Here is a 20,612-nt window from a genome sequence, read left to right on the forward strand (position 1 = left end):
AAAAAAAAAAAAAAAAAAGACTTAAATGGTGCACCTCTATCACCCATTCTGTGACCCAGGGAGCATCTCAAAAATGTAGTGGCACTCTAAGAGCCAGAGGATAGGATGTAGTTTTATAAAATGTTATCCTCTAGATATGTCACCATTGTGATCACAAACACACTGCAGCTGTGACCATCTGCGTAGAACCTGAACACATGACAAAGGACTGAAAGCCAGAGGGAACTGGTTGGGAAGAAAAAGGAGTCAATGGGAGTTGGAGGGAGACAAGAGAAGGCATTTTGGTGCAAAAGTACAATCAAAATAACATTGTTTACCAGGAAGAAACCATCGGAATGAAACTAGCTGTTTAAAAACCTGGGTTCTAGCTTGGTGTTGACTTAAGTACACATGATATGCATGTGCCTTCCAAATCCACTTGCTCCATAAGCATCGACTGTTACATGAATGAGCCGTGATTAAGTCATTTAACGACGATGGCGATAGCCCTGTCACATGCCGCCTTCTTCTGTAGGCATTAACAGTTGGAGCACTCAGTATTGGAATCAAACCCAGCCTTAAAGAATGTTCACGCTAAACCTGAGGACTGTCGGCCATACAAGAGCTCTCATGCTTGTTCTGGTCCCCGATGTCTGCCTTGGGTCCCTTACTGTGCGCCACTGAGCATCCGTTTCTCGGAGTCTTGATGAAGAAGTGGGGAGTTCATTCTCAGAATGGCGTCTATGCAACTCAGGGCACAGACCTGAAAGCAGAGCAAGGGTGTTTCAGTGCAGCCCCTTGGGTACCATGCACCTCCGCAGTTCCTAACACGCTGTTACTGAGCCACCAGTTAACATCGCTCAGCGAACAAGCAGGAATCCCACCGGAAGGCAGGCAGACCAAGGGCCAAGGATTAAGAAGGCATGCAAGTATGTTTTAGCAGCTATACTGTTAAATGTCCCAGCAGACAAGCCTCAAGAAGTTACCCTTCTCCAACAGCAGTCCATGTGAGGGACATTTCCCTGCCTCTGCTTCCTGTTCTCCTGCTGCATGAGGACTGCTGCTGAATTGCTCACATCACTGGAAAATAGTCTTTAGAAACCTATGAAATCTAAGCCCTGCCCATGTTGTGGGTTAACATTTGTATAGCTGACAGTAGGTCCTAGGTCTCACAGTAGGTCCTAGGTCCTGCTCTGAGACAGTCTTGAAGTAAAGCTGTTTCATCTTTACAGCAATCCTGGGAGATTTATCCTGAGAGTTTTGATTCATGGAACCCAGGGAAAGGCCTATGGCTCCCAGGTAATAAGTAGTCTCCTGTCTTTAGCTCAACTAATTATGGCCTTTGACAAAAGTTTCATCTCTCACAATTCTATTGTTCAGAAGCAAAAGGTCAAGATATCCATATAGTCATGTTTCCCTTCTAAGGTCTGGAGAGAAAATCCTTCCTTGACCATCCTGGTACCTGGTGGCCCTGGGCATTCCTTGCCCATCCTAATGTCTGGTGGCCCTGGGCATTCCTTGCCCATCCTGGCACCTGGTGGCCCAGGGCATTCCTTGCCCATCCTAGTGTCTGGTGGTCCTGGGCCTTCCTTCCCCATCCTGGCACCTGGTAGTCCTGGGCATTCCTTGGACTGTAGCAGCATTACTCTGATCTCTGCCTCCTCCTCCTCCATACACTTTCATTCCCGTGTCTAGACCTCCCCTTATGTCTCTCACAAGGGCAGGGGTCCCCTGATCCAGGACCTGCCTTAGTAATCCAAGATGATACCATCTCAGATCTCAGCTTTGCATGACTGTTCCTGCAGACTCATTCTCCACTTGCAGGGATTAGGAGACACAGGTAACTCTGGGTGCCACAATTCCCCCATCCCTTACAGCTTAGCAGATGGGCTCTAATGCAAGCAGCCCAACTCCAATGCATTAAGCAACTACATGGACTACTGTGTTGCCCTAAAGCCTCGACCGAACCTTCCCTTCCACCCTTGCTTTTCACGGGCCTCTAAATTATGTGACTATTCCACAAATTGGCACAGACCTGGGGGGGCTCTTTTTTTTTTTCCTGTGCTGACAATCTATTCATATTCTACAAAAGCCGCACATAACATTTACACTGCCCCCAACATCCCCCATCAGAGGAGAATAACAACAGCCAATCAGCTTTCAAAGAGGACTGGGTTAAGCCCCATGAACGTTGGGGGCTTATGCACTTTCAGAACTGCACGAACAAATACAAAACCTTGTTGTTTCAAAACCACCATTGACAAAAGCCAACACTGAAGAAGAATTACAACCTACGCTGCGAAATCCCAACCTAAAGTGGCAGTAGTCCAAAGAATAGTCTCAGGGTCATTACTCAGGTGCCAGCAGAGGTGAGTGTCCTCCCACCATGCTGTGGCCGTGAAGGAAAGCAGACCCTTCGCTGAAGCCTGCCACTTCTGTGTAGAAACTGAAAAGCTGAGGACAATCAAGATTGTCACCAAAGCAGGGAACTTCATTTCCTCTGGAGTCGTGATGAGCTCCTGCGAAGCAACCCCTCTCTCAGATATGATGTGAAACAGCTGAAAAATAAACACGAGACAGGGAGAGTTGAGGCCAGAGGGCTGTCAGAGCTCCAAGTGCAGTTTGGAATAATTGAAAAGGCTGTAAACAATGCCAGAGGCCAGAGGAACAAAGGGGGAAATCCTTAACTTGGTTCGATCTCATCAAATACCATAGAAAAAGAATCTGTGCTTAGGCAGCTATTCTGTGGGCCAACTTCTGCGCAGCACTCACTTCTCTTCTCAGTTTGGGCTTGGCAGTTGCAAGCTGTCATTAAAAGGCTTTAAATGGTAGATGGAGTCAAGCCGGTTTGCAGGCTAAAGCTGATGAGAGCCTCCAGGCAGAGTCTGTAAACCTTACTCACCTGAGCCTGGTCAGGCGGACGTTTCCTTTTGCCATTGTTACATCGTCTTGGTGTTCGACCCTGGTGGAAAGCAGACCCCGTTAGCAGAATTCTAAGTCTTTAGCAACCATCATTAGTCAAAAACATGAGGTGGAGCAGAGGCGGTGCTGATAGAAAACAACAGATTGTTAGAAAAATCACGCAGATTAAGCATTCAAACAAGTAACAATCACGCCACTCAACACTCAGAGTGGTCAAAGAACCAGCTAGGCACTCAACCAATCCGCGAAGAAATGGGATAGGCAAGTGGTAGGGAAGGTTGCGGACATCTACATCACTGAGGCTTGACTGGGTGAGCAAGCACATATGACAAGCCCCAGTGTCCCACGAGCTACCCCGAGGCCTACCAGCAGCACCATCCCTGGAGCCTGTAGTATAATGAGGTCCTTCTGATAACGTCTTCTTTTGGATGGCATCCAAGAAGGGCACGTGCCTTGTGGAATTCTATACTGCAACCAGCCATGCTACAGAGGAATTCCAGAATCATGATACTATTACTTACGTAGGCTAAAGGTTATCTGCTGCTGCTCTTGCAGAGCCTTGTATACTGTGAGAAGGGCACCTCATTAGGATCAAACGACGAGGGCCTGGCTCCCTTTACTGAATGAGATTTGCGTGTCTCGCAGACTCTGGAAGACCTGACAAGCCACTTCTTTTGGCTTCTGCTCAGGAAAGAAAGTATCAGAATCCGATGTGGCAGCAGGGACAGCTGAAGCCTGGAGTCAGACCTCATCTTTTTACTATTTATGGATGCTCTAGGGGAAATGGCCAGAGAGCTCTTTATAGCTCTCATAATTAATCCTGAAACTCTGGCTGCCACTCTCGTGGAGGAACATATGGATTGCAAATGGTTTGATTGTGGTTATTTTAAGAAAAAAAAGAAAAACTAATATGAGGGGATTTAAGGAGGAAAAGCTAGTACATTTTGATAGAAGTTGTGGTGTGACAGTGGTATGGTGTGAATGGGAAGAAAGTGTGTCTGTCATATTTTCTTTTCCTTTCTCCCATTATGTGAAGAATTGACTAAGGAGATGACATTTAAAGCAGAGAGGTGAGGTCAATCTCTCTCTCTCTCTCTCTCTCTCTCTCTCTCTATATATATATATATATATATATATATATATATATATATATATATGTGTGTGTGTGTGTGTGTATTATAATATATATGTATTATAATCTCTCTATATGTATATATACATACATACATACATATATATATATATATGTATGTATATACATATGCCTCAAATATACACATCTATGTTGTCAACTCAGTAAGACATAGACAAGAAATAAAAGGCAACCTGGGCCCCAAGAAGAGCTGAGGGGTGGAAGAGTTATCTCTGTGCTCTGGGTCTGGGAGAGCTCACCACTCTTAGGGGCAGACTTAGGGAAAAAAAAACCCTAAAAATTATCAATAAGGGCCTGGAGACAATGAGAGAACAGAGCAGAAGGCTCCGTCATCGTCTGCAGACGGATGAAGAGTCCCTGTTACACTTGTGGATTCATGTCCTTTACTTGTCATTTGGCGACTGACTGCATTTCACGTGGCTTTACCAGTAAGGTAAGAAAGAAGTGAGAGCAGTTGGGAGAAATGTTCTGCTTCTGGCAACAGCGAGAAAGGAGCAAGTGTTCATTTACTAACAGGGATTTCAGTAGTAAATCAGTTGACAGCAACTGTCTGGGTAATTACTCGGTGCCAGGCTGAATTCCAAGTGGTGCTCCACTGGGTGACTCTCAGGGGAAGCCTATGTCACAGAATGTTTTCATCAGAACAACAGTCCCCCTGGGTCCAAAGCTTCACCAAGACTTTTTTTTTCTATTTTCACAAGCTACCAAACAATCAGCTCAAATGTGCTGTGGACCCTTATCTTGAGGCAACCCTGAACTTTGTCTTCTTGGAGTCTAACATTTTCCATTATGGACATTCTCTAACTGCTTTTAAATCACTGGAGAACCATTTTAAAGTCTAATGATACTCAGGCAACTATCAAACAAACAAAAAGCAAGACAGGATTCTGGACAAGCCATGGTAAAAGCAGTTTCTATACATCTCTTCAAGAGAGTCCAGCCAGTGCCTGGCAAACACAGAAGTGGAGGCTCACAGTCAGCTATTGGATGGAACACAGGGTCCCCAATGGAGGAGCTAGAGAAAGTAACCAAGGACCTGAAGGGGGCTGCAACCCTATAGGTGGAACAATAATATGAACTAACCAGTACCCCCTGAGCTTGTGTCTCTAGCTGCATATGTAGCAGAAGATGGCCTAATCGGCCATCACTGGGAATAGAAGCCCCTTGGTCTTGCAAACTTTATATGACCCAGCACAAGGGAAGGCCTGGGCCAAGTAATGGGAGTGGGTGGGTAGGGGAGCAGGGGCCGGGGGGAGGGGTATAGGGAACATTCGGGATAGCATTTGAAATGTAAATAAAGAAAATAAAAAAATATCGCAAAAAATAAAATAAAGTAAATTAACAAGAAAAAAAATAATAAATAAAATAAAATACCAACTTAAAAAAAAAAAAAAAAAAGAAAGCCACCAATGATGATCTCCCTCTGTCAGGAGTGGCAGTCATGGCTGCAGGGGCTGGAAGCATTCCCAAGAGGGCAATGCAAAAAGGTGGTTAGGGCTGGTTGACCTGGAGTCAGGTTGCCAGGACCTGAATCCTGATTCTTCTCCTTCCTGACAATTGGTTAAATTACTTAAACAGTCTTAGTCTTAGCCATCCATAAAGAAAAATTCCAAGAGGCTACCCATACTCCAGCAGATGGTCCTCTACCCATGCACATACAGTAAGCACTAAATAGATGAAGAGAGTTTAAAAGAAAAAAAAAAAAGAGAGAGAGAGAGAACATGACGTTAGGAGGGGAAAGTGGTGGGGGATGAACGGGAGAACAATTGATAGGGAGGAAATGAGGCAGGATTTGATTGGTGGAGAAGAAATGGAGGTGGATTTGATTGGTGGGGAAGTAATGGACTTCGATTTGATTGGTGGAGAGGAAAGGAGGTAGATTTGATTGATGGGGAGGTAATGGATCAGAATTTGTTTGTTGGAGAGAAATGAGGTGGATTTGATTGGTGGGGAGGGAATGAGGCTGAATTTGATTGGTAGGGAGGAAATGGGTGTGGATTTGATTGGTGGGGAGGAAATGGGGCTAGATTTGATCAAGACACATCATATGCATGAACAACATTCTCAAACAAAGAAAAGCAAGATTAAAAAATAAATCCATTTTGTTAAAAGAACCTACATAACTTTGGTCTCCAGTATTTCTGATTATCAACCCAGAAATCCTACCTCTCTTTTGTGTCTGTCGCAAATGGCAGGGGCCCCATAGCTTTGCCATGTAGATGCTTGGGCTGTGCCCACGGGAGAGACAGCCTGTGTGGCTCTGGTGTTTGAACAATCAAAACAAAAGGTATCATGATAAACCCAGTAGTTCCAGAGACTTATATCACATGAAGTCCCATGCTATGAACTTTTTTGAAGAGGCTGTTTCAATTCATACGATTCTTATTATGGATTGATGTTATAACTCAGTCAACACTTTAGATCTCACATACTTTGTCATTGGTCCATGTCCCAACTGTCTAGACCATAAGGACCACATTTCTTAACCTCAGAAAAGCTTATGCTGGTGTTTATTTTATAAATAATTCTTGATTTGGGGAAGAGTCCTGGTCTTGGAAAAATTCTGTTCCTATAATGGACCTTGCAGTCACAAATCTTATAGCTAAAAAGCAATTTTCTTAGGGCCACAAAAGCATGTGGAGTCAGGCCCAGATCTGCGCGTTCCTGCATCACATGCATTTTGTTTCTGCTGTCTGGTAGTGCCTCTGTGTGTGTGTGTGTGTGTGTGTGTGTGTGTGTGTGTGTGTGTGTGTGTGTGTCTGGCTTGACTCTTTAAAGAAAAAGAAAGAATAAACCCATTTCAGTCCATTGACTTTCTGGGCATGCTGTGAGAAAATAGAGGCAAGTTTTAAGTATAAATTTCTCATTTTCTCATGTTTGAAGTGCCGTGGAGAATTGGTGTCATTGTTTCTTAACTTGTTCTTCTTTTGACTTAAAGAACAAAAGAAGCCTTACATTTTTGAACCAACAGTAGATTCCTCCTCTTCTATTCACTATTGCAAACAGGTAAAGTTCACAATAGCATCCATGCAGGAGCCCCTCCCCCTCCATCCCTGGGGTAAAACCAGAGCAGGCGAGCAGACCTGCAGAACGACGACCTCTCAGCTATCCAGACTGCAAGTCCAGTGTCTCTCATGGCCTGTCTTGATGACCTTATTTGTGGTAACTCCCCACAAAAAGGAGACCCTTAGAGGCTTCAGCCATGAACCACCTCTTAGTAGGACTTCAGCAAATAGGGGTGAAATGAGCAGGACAAGAATTTGTCCAAAGACCAAAAAGGGCAGGAGGTTCGCACTGTTTGGAAAATCTGTGTGTTCCAGAGACATGCAGAACAAAGACCTACATGTGGTTACTTTGGCAAGAAAAGGAAGGTTTAGATTATCCATTTCCACCCCATGAAAGTGGCCACCTAAGATGGAAGTGCTGAAGGCACATCTGTTTTAGCACTAACAGAGCCACAGCGAAGGCCTCACGGTTGCCTTCCCTGCTCAGACACAGCCTGAGCGATCAGGAAGCTGCAGCTTTCAGATGCACACAGAGCTCTGCTTCTCCTGTTCACCTAAGTGTTTGTGATGTGACAGTGGCCACTGGATGTGCTCTGGTTGTGGTTGGTTTCTGTTCCCTTCAGAGGCCACCAGCAGCTCCGATGTATCCTATAGGAGCCACATTTTGCCTCCCTAGAGTTATTATTTTTGGACAGGGCATTTGGGAAATGACAGCATCAAACTAGCCTACAGGAGCCTTTGCACATCGTGATACACTGGCTGCATGCAGGAGTAGAATTAGTTCCGGAGGCATAGGCAGCTCTGCCCATCTGGAGCCCAGGTGCACAGGGTCATGCCTTAGTCCCAGGTAGAGCTGTCAGTAGCTGTGAGAACACGAGCCGCCCACCTTGGCGATGCCTGTCTGACAGAAATGCTCTTACTTTCTGATATACGAGTCCAGGCAATTAAACCTCCTAAGAAAAATGAGAGTTTTGTAACTTTTCGTTAAGAAGCAATGTGTCATCATGACTAAAGCTTTTATTTGCATTCTGGAACAAGGAAGACAAGAGCTCAAATGTCTGGATTTATCTGCTTTCTGTGTGACCCAAGGAACCAGCATCTATTCTGTGAGCCTCGGGGCCTCTTGATTTAGCCGACACACACAATTATGGAGCCTGCAGGACCATAATGCCTGGCAAGGCAGACACTTAGAAAAAGCAAGGGAAGTCACAAGGGCAGTCACGTGATAAAAACACAAACTCACTAATTCCTATCATGTAGACCATCTCCAGGTCCTTTCCACACACAACTAGGCAGGTCCCTCCTATCTGCCTTTACTTTTAGAATCTCATCTTAATCCAAAAATCTACTACTCTCGTTCTCTGGACGTTTTCTTTCTTTTTTTGGTGTCATACGGGAAAATTCAGTTTCCCTTTAGTTTTGCACACTGCGTGTGATACGTGTGCCTGTGTGTACATGTATATATGTGAGTACATCTGTATGCGCAGGTGTGTGCACATGTGTGCATTCGCATATAGAGAAGTAAGGTAGATCCCAAGCATCTTCCTCCATTGATGTCCACCTTATTGGATAAGAAGACAATGTATCTTATTGAACCCAGAGCTCAACATTTGGGCTAGACTTGCTACTGGAATTACCTGTCTCTGCCAGAGAGTTGCCATGGCCACCTAGCATGTGGGTGGGTTGCAGGCATCCAAATTCTAGTCCTTACAGATGTGAGCAAGCTCTTCTCTTGCTGAGCCATCTCCCTATCCCCAAATGGCAGTTAGTGAACTTTTTAAACTGAAGCCATCTAATATTGGTTTCCTAATGGCAGCACTGCATTTTCTATCAAGGGCACCCCAAGTATCAAACCCACTGGAGACGTGAACAAGGACGGAGATGAAAAGTTACAGAAAGACTAGACACACTCCTTTTTTGTGAAGCTTTCCCAGAGAAAGAAAGATCACACAGATGCCATACCTTCTCCTGACAAAGCACTTAGGACTCTCCCAACACCCCACAGACAGGATTTAATATGCATTCTGGTGAGTTTTATCCCAGCTTAACACAAGCTGAAGTCATCTGAGAATAGGAAAATGGCCTCTATAAAATCAGGCTGTCAGCAAGCAAGCCTGTGCAGCATTTTCTTAGTTAGTGATTGATGGGGTAGGGCCCAGCCCATTGTGGATGGTGCCATCCCTGGCCTAGTTAGTGATTCTGAGTTCTAAAGGAAAACAGGCTGAGCAAGCCAGTAAGCAACGACCTCTGGATCAGCTCCTGCCTCCAGATTCCTGCCCTGTGTGAGTTAATGCTCTGACTTTCTTTGATGGTAGGCCATGATATGGAAATGTAAGAGATTTACTCTTACCTCCCCAGTTTTCTTTTGGTCATGGTGTTTTATCATAGCAAGAGTAACCATAACGAAGACAATGTCTAAGCTTGTTGTCCTTGGGCCATACCACTTGTAAAGCAGGGTGCTAATAACTAAGCTACCATTTTAGGTGTGAAATCACTAGGACCAGAGAGAGAAGGGTCAGCCATCCTGCATTTTCCGAGATGCCATAGTTGGAATTCCAGTGAGACACAGGTCAGCTTTACCTCTCACTCCTGTGGAAATTATTTCTTCATCTTGATTTGCTCCTCCATACACCCACTTGTCTTGAGTTATGACACCTTTTATTTTTATTTCATTTTATAAATATTTGTGGTTTTCATACTGCTCATAACTGAGATATATCTGGTTTTAGACATTTTAAGGACTCCTGTTCTTTAGCATAGCTTCTGAATAACTAAAAAGCGCTTCTAATTTGATTTTTTTTTTACATTTCTTTTATATCATGTGGGTTTTTTTATTTCAGGTTTATTTTTACATTTTGCTTTATATCATGTGTTTTGCCTGCCTGTATGTTAGTGTATGTGCCATCTGTGGGCCTGGTGCTGTAGAGATAAGAAGATGGTGTTGGTTGCCCTGGAACTATCATAGCAGACAGTTGTGAGATGTTATGTGGGTGCTGGGAACTGAAGCTGGGTCCTCTGCAGGAGCAGAACTGGACTATCCACTAACCACTGGACTATCACTGGCATTTAATGTGGATATTTAAATAAAACCAGAGTAAAAAATCAATATTTACTAAGATTAAAAGATGGCCACTCTGGTAATGCAATAAATCTGTGTGCAGAATGTGCGCTCTCCAAAGTACTATCCTGACGCCTATGGGAGCCTTTGGCAATAATTCTTCACGTGTGGGTTTTGTCGCTTGCATTTTTCACGTTTGTAGCGATTTCCAAACTATACGCCAAGAAGCACTTGGGAGTCTAAAATAACATCACAGGTTAGGCACTAAGGACAGGATAGACAACAGGGCTCCCGTCTGCCTTCTCTTTCACCCGGAGCCGCCTGCCTGCCTTTGGCTGTTGTAGGAACCTTCCCTTTAGTATTACCCTTAGGGGAAAGTCTGAAAACCATCAGTTAAGCCACTTCCTGACCATGTCAGTCTGGGAGGAGACAAGATCATGTCCATGTTTTCTGCTACCAGAACATAATTCTAGGTGAAGTATATCTGAAAGAAGGGTCAAGATTACATATCGAATTGCTAATCTGGTGATCATGTGCTTTAAACTTGCAGTGTCCCCGAATTAAATGGAAAGTAATTCTACCATCCCTGTCCTTGCTAAGTCCCAACACACGCATACATACAACTGAGGGAAAACCCTGGGCTTTTGACTGGCAGCTAAGCAGGCCCTCTGTTTCCTTCAGACTTCAGGGAGTCCCTTGAGAAGTCCAATCTTCTGCTTTGATGGGGGACAAAAGGAAAAACTACCTACATTCCCTTCTGGGGAGTCCTCGTATTTTTATCACCTGCATAGCAAAGTCAGTGTCTACAAATGGCTTACTTCCTGGCCCTGGGTGCTGGTCTTCTCTGAGGAAATTTCTGAGGGAAAAGCAGTAGCCATGTTTTTTTTTCTTCACCAGGAGGGATCCATAGAAGAGAAGTTGGCAAAGCCTTGACAGGATGTGCTGCCATGAGTTTCCGTCCCTGCAGTATGGGGGCAGAGGTCAGAGGGCAGGCTTCTTCCTAGGATCGTGCAGTACAGAAGGATGGCCACTCAATGGGAACGTCTCACCTTTCACAAGGCACGATAACAGCCAGCAGTCTCTTCTCTTGAATCCACTGGCCCGTTGTTTTCCTTTGCCCTAAAACAGGAGCAACGGTAGGTTTCACGGAGAATGTGCATTCAAGTTTAATAAAAATGAATGACGAAGGGGAAGAAAAATCACAGATGAAGGTGGATAGACTCCTGTAGAAAACTGCATTAGCATTTGGGTTGGATGATGGCCTCAGCTCAGGAGCCCTGGGAAGGAGAACAGTAGGGCACACAAAAGTCACCACTAGAAGAATAAACAGAACTAAAAGGTTTTCTCTCTCTTATGCTTTTATCTATTTTTGATGTTCCTTTAGTTTATTTAAAACTAAAGGATAAACTATTTTCAGTTTTCTTTTCCTTCAATGATATAAAAGGAATTTATTATATATATTATTTATTATATACTTATTATATTTATTATTATATATTATATATATATTTATATCACACACACACACACACACACACACACACACACACACACACACACAGGGCCAGAAGATGGCAAAGAAACAAAGGATAAGAAACTTCCCATTTATAAGAGTCTTTGGACTTCAACCTGTCTCTTCGCATTTAAATAGACTAATCCAAGCATCTCTGGGGAAATGTTTAATCACTTAGATTCGCCACACCCCCAACAGAATGATATCTGGCTGAAAGGAAGCTCATGTGTGTGTCTTTAATAGGATGGGGGAAGGATTCAGCAGCCCCGTTTCTGATCCAGTGTGCTGGGCTAGAACTGTGCCTCTGTACCTGAGGGCTGGGGTTAAAGGCCCTTGATCAATGAATCACATGATCTGTTTGTTGCCAGCCCCACCTCTAATTTCTAGCTCCTTAATACAGATCTTCTCTGTAGCAGATACCTGCTTCAGATCCTCCTGGTGCCATAGGCATGACCTTCTACTCCGCGTGTGTCTGTGCATGTGTGTGTGGTATTGGTTCTTGTTCTCTAAATGGAAAAGCTTCATCTGGGGCTGGTGAACTTTCCCTAAGTCCCACACTGCTTTGATTTCACCTTTTATGACTCTCCATCTTCTCAGGTTACCCCATCCCCTCAGCAGATTTACAGGTTGGTGCCAGCCTCTGTGATCCCACAACTCTTGTGTTTTGCATACCACCCCCCCCCAAAAAAAAAAAAAAAACGGATAAGCAGTGCCACCACCCTCTACTACCAGTTCAGGGTGTAGTCTACCCACTTCAGTCACCGCTGAAGCTGAGCAAACACTTGCCAAGACTGCGTTTTGTCGAAGGCCTTTAGTGTGTTCTCAGCTTAGGTTCTCTGTGCTGCCGTGGGAGCTTTCAGATGGTAGGGTTTTGCCTTCCTGTGGTAATCTCTTTCATAGTAGCAGGTGCTTTGTCTGCACTCCTTAGCCAGTGCTTAAACTGGCTCATTCTCCATTCTTCAGCAAACGGAACCTTTTCTTTTCTTTTCTTTTCTTTTTTCATCTCTCTCTAACGTCGAATTCTCATTGTAAATGTAGGTAATTGAAGTTTTTAGAGATAACTATGCCACAGCCTGACTCTGGGCTGCCTTGAAATGCCCTCAGCCATACAACTTAGTCCATCACCTTTTATTTCAGCCTCACCAAAGCTTATAATGCATACAGAGAAGGCAGTCAGAGTCACTGACAGTGTGTAATAGGAACAACCTCTGACCAAGTTCCCTGTTAAAGCCTCTGGAACAGGACCTCCACTATCCACATTCTTTCTAACCTCGTGGTCCTCCACAGCCCCAGCCTTCTGGTCCTCCACAGTCCCAGAATGACTTGTTAGGTCCTCTTTATAGCATTCTAGGGTTTTCTAATTTGCAGTTCCAAACTCTTTCACATTCCTCTGGAAAACCAGTTCTAAAAGCCAACCGATGACAAAGTCCTGGTTATCACAGACAACAGTCCTACCCTTTGATACCAAACTTACTGACTACTTACTTTTCTCGGTGCTGTGATGAGACAGCAGACAGCAGCAACTTAAGAAATGAGGCTTTGTCTTGAGATGCTGCCCATCATCCCAAATACGTGCTTGAAACGTATTCCATGAATTATATCGTAGTAAACTACATCAAGAGGATAAAAGGGGTCAGAACTGGTGAGCTGGCTCATTATCCAATGTGACTGCAGTGCAGGCCTAAGGACCAGAGTATAAGCCCAGTTTTCACATTAAAAAGGTGAGCAGCTGTGGGCTCCCTGCCTGTAGTCAGCACTTAGACAACAGGGACAGGGGGATCCCTGGAGCCAGCTGGCTTGTTGAGATCTGGGTTTAAGTGAGAGACCTTGCCTCAATAAGTAGGGTGGCTAACAACCAAAGAAGACACCTGATATTAACTATAGACTCACACACACTTGCACATACATGTACATGTATACCCACACAAATGTAAACACTCATACACACACCTATGCAAGCCACATACATCACACGTCAAAAAAAAAAAGCAAAATGCATTTTGAAACTTTTGTCTTCTGTTTTTTTCAACCAGCATCTCTCGTAACAGCTATGGGGGCCGGAGCTGTGCAAAGTGGGAATGTTGTCCACAAAGCTTCCAGTGTAAAGCCTGACCTATACCAAGGCAAATGGTGAAGAACTGCATTGTGCTCACTGACAGCAAATGGCGCCAAGCCCCACTGTGCACTAACCCTGGGCTGTAACAAGGGGAACAAACTGACTCCTGAGGAGTGAGATTTTTAATAAAAATGGTCAAAGAAATTCAAGAGAAATATGATGAAAGAAAAAAGAATAGTCCCTAAGTCAGCAGTTCCAGCACAGAAGGCTTCTGTCCGCACTGCTCTAAGGCTGTAAAAGTGGGCTGCAGCAGGTGACTGTGTGCTAGAGCAGAAGATGATGATGTTCTAGCTGAGGACACAGAAAACCCAGAACAGCAAGTGCTTGTGTGATAACAGTGTTTATTGTTCTATGTCTTCTGTGGTGGTTTGAGAGAGCATGGCCCCCATAGACTCATAGATTTGAGTACATGGTCACCGGGGAGTGGGACTATTTGAAAGGATTAGAAGGATGGTGGAAGTGTATCACTGAGAGTAGACTTTGAGGTTTGAAGAAACCCATTCTAGGCCCAGTCTCTTTCTCCCTCCCTTCCCCTCCTCCTCCCCCTTCCTTCCTCCTCCCTCCCCCTCTCTTCCTTTCCCCCTCCCCCTCCCCCCCTCCCTCTCCCTCCCCCTCCCCCTCCCCTCCCCTTCCCCCCACCTCAGGCTGCATACAGATCAGGGTGTATAGCTTTCAGCTCCTGCTCTATCCCCATGTCTGCCTGCATGGCACCATGCTCCCTGCAGTGATGATAATGTAGTAATCCTTTGAAACTGTAGGCCAGCCCCAGTTAAGTGCTCTCCTGTCTAAGGGTTGCCATGGCCATGCTGTCTGCTCACAGCAGATCACTGCCTGAGACATCTTCTTTGCACATACCTTGGCTGATTTAACCTTTTGCAATAACCCTGGGTGGTATTTCTTGAAAAACTAAAAACCTGAGGTTCATGGTAGTTGTTTCACTTCTTGATATTGAACAAGACTGATAGAAAATTCCGATGCCATTCTCCTTTGCCAAGCCACCTTGCTAGGAATTGGGAAGGCAGACATATCTGAGCTATCGTCCATTGGCAAGAATTTGTTCTTCTGCCTGAATACCCCAAGTAGTTCAACCCCAAGTGATTCATGTTTCAGAATTATATCTCACCTCCACACCCCTCTTAAAATGCAATGCAGGGGAAGAGATCCCTGAGACCTTTTAAGGTAGAGAGTCAGGGAATTGCTTCACTCGGCAACAGTACATCATCACTAACACATGATTCCTCCGTGAAAATAAATGACAGGAGAGCTCACCTGTCACCACCTCCCTCCAGGCAAGTAAGGGACAATGGTAACGTGGTAAGATTATAATAAACGGGAGAAGATGGAAGCTATAAAGGCTTTTAAAAATAAGTCCAAACATTTGGCTGGAGCCCAGGAGACATTACTCTTTGTCCAGTAGGATTCTCTCCTACACGGTTTTCCAGAGGAGGATGAAATTCTTCGGTTCATGTTATAAACATCCATCTTCTAAATCACGCCCCTAATAGAAAGAACAGAAGACAGAGCATGTGCCTTAAGTCATCTGTCTGCCGAGCGTGCTCCACACACTGTAATATAACATGCGGGGTCAGCCTCTGTGTCAGAGACCAAATGCTCAAGTGTAAGGAGATGGGAGGGAAGAGAGAGTCCACATGGCCTGCCGCCTGCCTTGGGGAGGCTGTCTTGGAAAAGGCTTGCTAGGGTAACATCTTGGGCTTTGTCAATGAGGAAGCCAGGGGAATCCTTGTCTAATCTATCAAACTGATACAGCCTGGAAGCAGTTCACAGTGACAGACAGCACCCTTCTGCTTTGTCCAGCCTCCAATCTTTCCAAATTCTCTAAACTACCTCCACTCCTTAACTCTAGATCCCAAGGGAAAAAAAAAGGTTGATCCCCTACTGGCAAATCCAGCAAGTTAAGTAAGTTGGTTCCTCCCCTTCATCCTTTTCCCTCTCCACCCAAACAAAGCCTTCTGCCTTTCTATTCTCATCAAGAAGTCAAATGATAGATTCATCCAGTGTTGGGATGGGATGTCATTTGCAGGAATCTATGCAGGATCCAGCCCTAGATGACTCTGCCCCAATAACCAATAAGTGGCAATTTTTCTCACATTTGTTAGTGCCCCAATGCCTCACCATCCCCTCACCCCACTGCCTGAACTCAAATCCATGGCTTCTCCTTTCTGTGCTGCTAAACTCAAGCATAGTAACGAGGTGAGGCCGCCCTCACTGAGCCCCAGGAAGTCTGAAGGCCTGCCTTCAAATATTGGCTCTTCTAATTAGCCAAGTGACGGTGACAGTGATGAGACTGCCTCCTACCGACTGAGCGCGAGGTAAGGAGGCCACAACCTAGACTGAGTACTCAGGACTTGTGAGTTTTTGATCATAGGAAAAGGATTGCCACCATTTTAAAATGTCCTGGCACCACTGGGACTCCACTCTCTTATTTTCTGATGGCTATTACATTTGAAAACAGAACAAATTAGCAACAGACTTCACAAAACTGAAAGTGTTGTTCCTGATTCCCAGGGGAAGGTAATTAAGAAGACTGTGTATATCAGGGTTTGGTGGCGTTCTCTTTGATGGGATCTAAATGAAAAAAAAAAAAAAAAAAAAAAAAAGGGGTGATAGTGAGGCTGTACAAAAGGGCAGGGAAAATAAAAGGGTCATGGGAGGGAAAGGAACCCTTCATTTTTTTGAGCCTGGTTGAAGTCCCTTGGTCACAGGATTCTAGCACGATTAACATTTGCTCTGAAGCTTACCTGTATGCAAACAGTATGTATACCTTCAATATGAATGGCACTGTGGCAATGAATGCTGCTTAAGGCCAGGGTACATATGACCTTACTCCTTTCCCAGATATTGTCTGGGAATCTCACAAACAGGACCATAAAATTTCCCCATGCCATCCATCCTTGTGACCTTTACCATATAAATGGTAATCCCATCCCATAGACCTCAGGAAACACCCTATGGTTTCATTAAATTCTTTAGCAACCTTTTGAGATGTGACTTCAGAAGCCACTAAAATGGCATACATGGCTATTATAACAGCACTTAACTGTGACTCTCTCTCAAGACGCCCACGCCCACACTTGGTGAGTCCCATCCTTCTCCTGAGCACTTCTGTTTCTTGTAACCACTGTAATTTAGTACACTGAAAAGTCTCTCCTTCGAAAACTCCAGCTCCATTGCATACCAACTCATCCAGAAATTCTTTTCTGCAGCAAAGTCAAGAATCAAGACTCCCAACTTCCCCTGAGAGAGGTCTCTCTGAAAGATGCCCTGATGCTTCTATAGGAGGCTCCCCGGAGCTGTGTTTCCTGCTCTGTCTGTCTGCTTGCTGCTGGCACTGGCCATTGGAAGGGCAGGTGGGAGAACCCCTGGGACAATTACGGACAGGAAGGAAAGACACAGGATGACAGGGTTCATGCTTTGCTCAATGACTGTTCACTTTGGTGTTGGAAGATAATTAGTGACATTTACTCCAGTAAATACTCCACTGGTAACAGTGGAAAGCAACCTCAGCTTGAGCTTTGGGTCCTTTTCTGAAAGACTGGCCATGGCCAGTTACCAAAGTCACAGGAAGCAATTGTAGGTCTGTAACTGGAATTTCACAGTCAAAGCCCCAGCCCCAGCCCCCTATCCCCCCCCCCCAAATTCCAACAAGCTAGGCCTGGCTACCTATCACAATATGCCAGTTAGGGATGAATGATGAGCAAGAGTGGAGAGAGCTTTAATCAGTGTGGCCACACTGAGGAGAATGGATAAAGGTATCCTCGACCCTTAAGTCCATCTTGAGGGTATTGAGGTGAGCTTTAAATCTAACTAGGGGCAGGACTGGCCATGGGTAAGAGGTATGCATAACTAAGCACTGTTGGTCAAGGCATGACCTTCCCCATCATCTTATTTACAGTCCTGAGTTGTTTATAAATGGGTAATCTACTAACCACTATTAAAGTCTGAAGGGCCCAATGAGTTTCTTACTCCAGAGTAATCAAAGACCAATATGATTCTTGCTCCAGAGAGTATCTGTTCCTCCATTGTCCTCGCCTTCTTAATTCAGTCTCTCATTTTGTGGACAGGTTGGTTCTTAAGGCTCACTGTTGTTTAGGGGTAGCCTCTCTAGAAAAAGAAGTTTCTAAATGCCTGCCATAGCTTTACCCCTGACTTTCTGACATACCAACTCACTATGATCTTGAACCAGTCTGTGAACCACTGTGTGTTGTGTGTGTGTGTGTGTGTGTGTGTGTGTGTGTGTGTGTGTGTATTTTGGAGACAAGGTTTCTCTGTGCAGCTCTGGCTGTCCTGGAATTCACTCTGTACATCAGGCTGGCCTTGAACTCGGAGATCTGCCTGCTTGCCTCTGCCCTCCTGAGTGTTGAGATTTAAGACTTGCACTACCACTGTCCAGCCTGTGGACCCCTTTTAGGTTCATTTGCTCATCTAGTATGGAGTGTCTCTTCCTTCCCTACAGACCACTCTAGGCGTCTGTGTGCTGACGCTATGGTTAGTCTTCATAAACTTTAAAACGTGTGCACAAAGAGGAGAGATTGATCGGTAAGAGGCAGATCCTTTCTAGTTAAGACATGAAGACCATGATGTGAAGCCTCCAGCTGCCCTGTGGCTCCACAAGGCTTGTTTTTGTTTCTCAAAACTATTTAGAATTAGATATGGCTCCTCCCAAGCATTTACTCACCAGGCATCATTATCTTATTTCTTGGCTGACCAGAGTCTGGCTGAAGGATACAAGACTTCTCTCACTCAGTCTGCCAGTCATCTTCTCCTTCACTCCAAAGTTACTGAGCAAGGTCAAATTCAGGAAAGTGAATTCCTAAGAAAATGGTTCCCTGATCTTCTGGGAGAAATTACTTTGTGGCTAGAATTATGTGTTGAGACAACCCCCACAACCTACCCACCCTCCTCATACCAGTGCCTTCTCTTACACTGGATTTCTGTGAGTTAAAGCAAAGGTGGATTGTATTGACCTGGGCAATAGTCGTGACCTTTTTTTTTAATGGATGGGTTCTGGTGTTTTTTGTTAATTCTCTGATCCCACTGACCTTTCTTATGGGATGGGTGAGCTCTGTCTTCTAGTCATTGATTTAAAGTAATCATAGCTCATCCTGTCCAAACACTGGGCTGTGTACACAGGTGGACCGACCATTTATCCTTAAGCGTTTAAATCCTGGCTGCTTTTGCATATCAGTATAGATCGACTATCAAGCTGCCAAAATACAACAACCCTCACCCAATGAATTCCCAGAAACAGTTTCTCAGAGGTTAGCAAAATAGAAAAGAAACATTCAGGTCTGGAATCGAGACTATGATTACTTTAAAGGGGCTACTGTTGAGGAAATGAATTTGATGCTATCTTTGAAGTGAGTCAGGTTTGTTCACCTTTTTGGAAAGCTTCCTGCTCCACTGGAACTTGTTAACACTGTGTCTTTAAATAAGTTGTCTCACTTTCTAAACTTCAGCTTAGTTTCTTCATCTAAAGATGAGTGTAAAGTATAAAACTATGTCACCTTTCTACAATGAACTTATTTTAATTCTAATATATAAGTTGGTCTTTCCCCTACTATCTATGAGTTAATGATAGGACATATCTTTTAACTTCATACTATCATTACCAAAGTACCATCATCATGACAATTCTTTGACACATATTTACTGCTTGGAAAGGAGAGGTTACCAGTAGGAATTTAGAGCGGTTCCTTACTAGCATCGATTTCGTGGTGACTGCCCTACTGAACAGCCTCATTTAATAAAGAAGGCACTGGGCGGGGAGGTGACCTTATCCCAGGGAGGTGGGAGAAGAATCCCATAGCATAGAGACTTATATAGCAGACCCGAGATGAGATAGAATCAAGCTCCCCTAAGTCCCAGACAGTTCTCCTTTTCATCAAACACAAAACAACCCCTTAAATCTTGTTCATACTTATTTAAGGGTTAAAAAAGTAAGCAATAAAGACTACTAAGATCATTAACAACCACTCGAATTATCACTAGTCTCAAATCAATGAAGTCTCATTTTTTTAAAAAATGTTCTACTGACAGCAAACTCCGTCTTGAAAGTCAAAGAAAATTCTATGTCCTAAGGATGTGTGAATGTATAAAATCTATGATAGGTAGAGACAGAGTGAGTACCATCTCTTAATTCTGAGATAATTGAGGGAAGACAAAAGAAGGAAGGGAGGCTGTCAGCAGTGTGGTTGATCTGGGAAGCAGCAGTCAGGGGGAATAGTGGCACTTGGGTGACTTTCGCTGCAGAGGGTGAAAAGAGGAACAGAGGGAGATAGAGGTTTGATACTTAGGCTCCCAATTACCTGGGAGGCCTTGTCTCAAAACAATGGATGGTACCAGAAAAATACATAAAAGAATAAAATAAAACAATGGTATGAAACAACGCAGGAAAGGCTTGGGGGCAGAGGAACATTCCAGGGCTGGTCTTAGGGCATCCTGATAGCCAGAGACCAGGACATGAAGAGGAACCAGAAGAAGCAAAAATTTTCAAAAGCTTCACTATCTGGAATAGGAAGGACCAGAAGAGGTGGTGACTGGGGACTAAGTGAAGAGAGAAAATGTTTCAAAAAGAAAGAGTAGTCAGAGGTGTTCAATAATGAAGACCAAGCCATTACTCTTGAGCCTTGGAGTGGGAAAGTCAGGTGTTTGAGGCAAGAATTACCATAGGAGAGAGTAGTGGGCATAAAAGCCTGACTAGAAGGTTTCATTGAAGAATGAGAAAAGTGGTGACTGTAAATTCATAAACTATATTGAGGCTTTATTATTGTTATTGCCACTCTCCTTCCTCCTCCTCCTCCTCCTCCTCCTCCTCCTCCTCCTCTTCTTCTTCTTCTTCTTCTTCT

The sequence above is a fragment of the Mus pahari genome, chromosome 18 (assembly GCF_900095145.1).
Source record: "Mus pahari chromosome 18, PAHARI_EIJ_v1.1, whole genome shotgun sequence".
In the NCBI taxonomy this organism is placed as follows: Eukaryota; Metazoa; Chordata; class Mammalia; order Rodentia; family Muridae; genus Mus; species Mus pahari.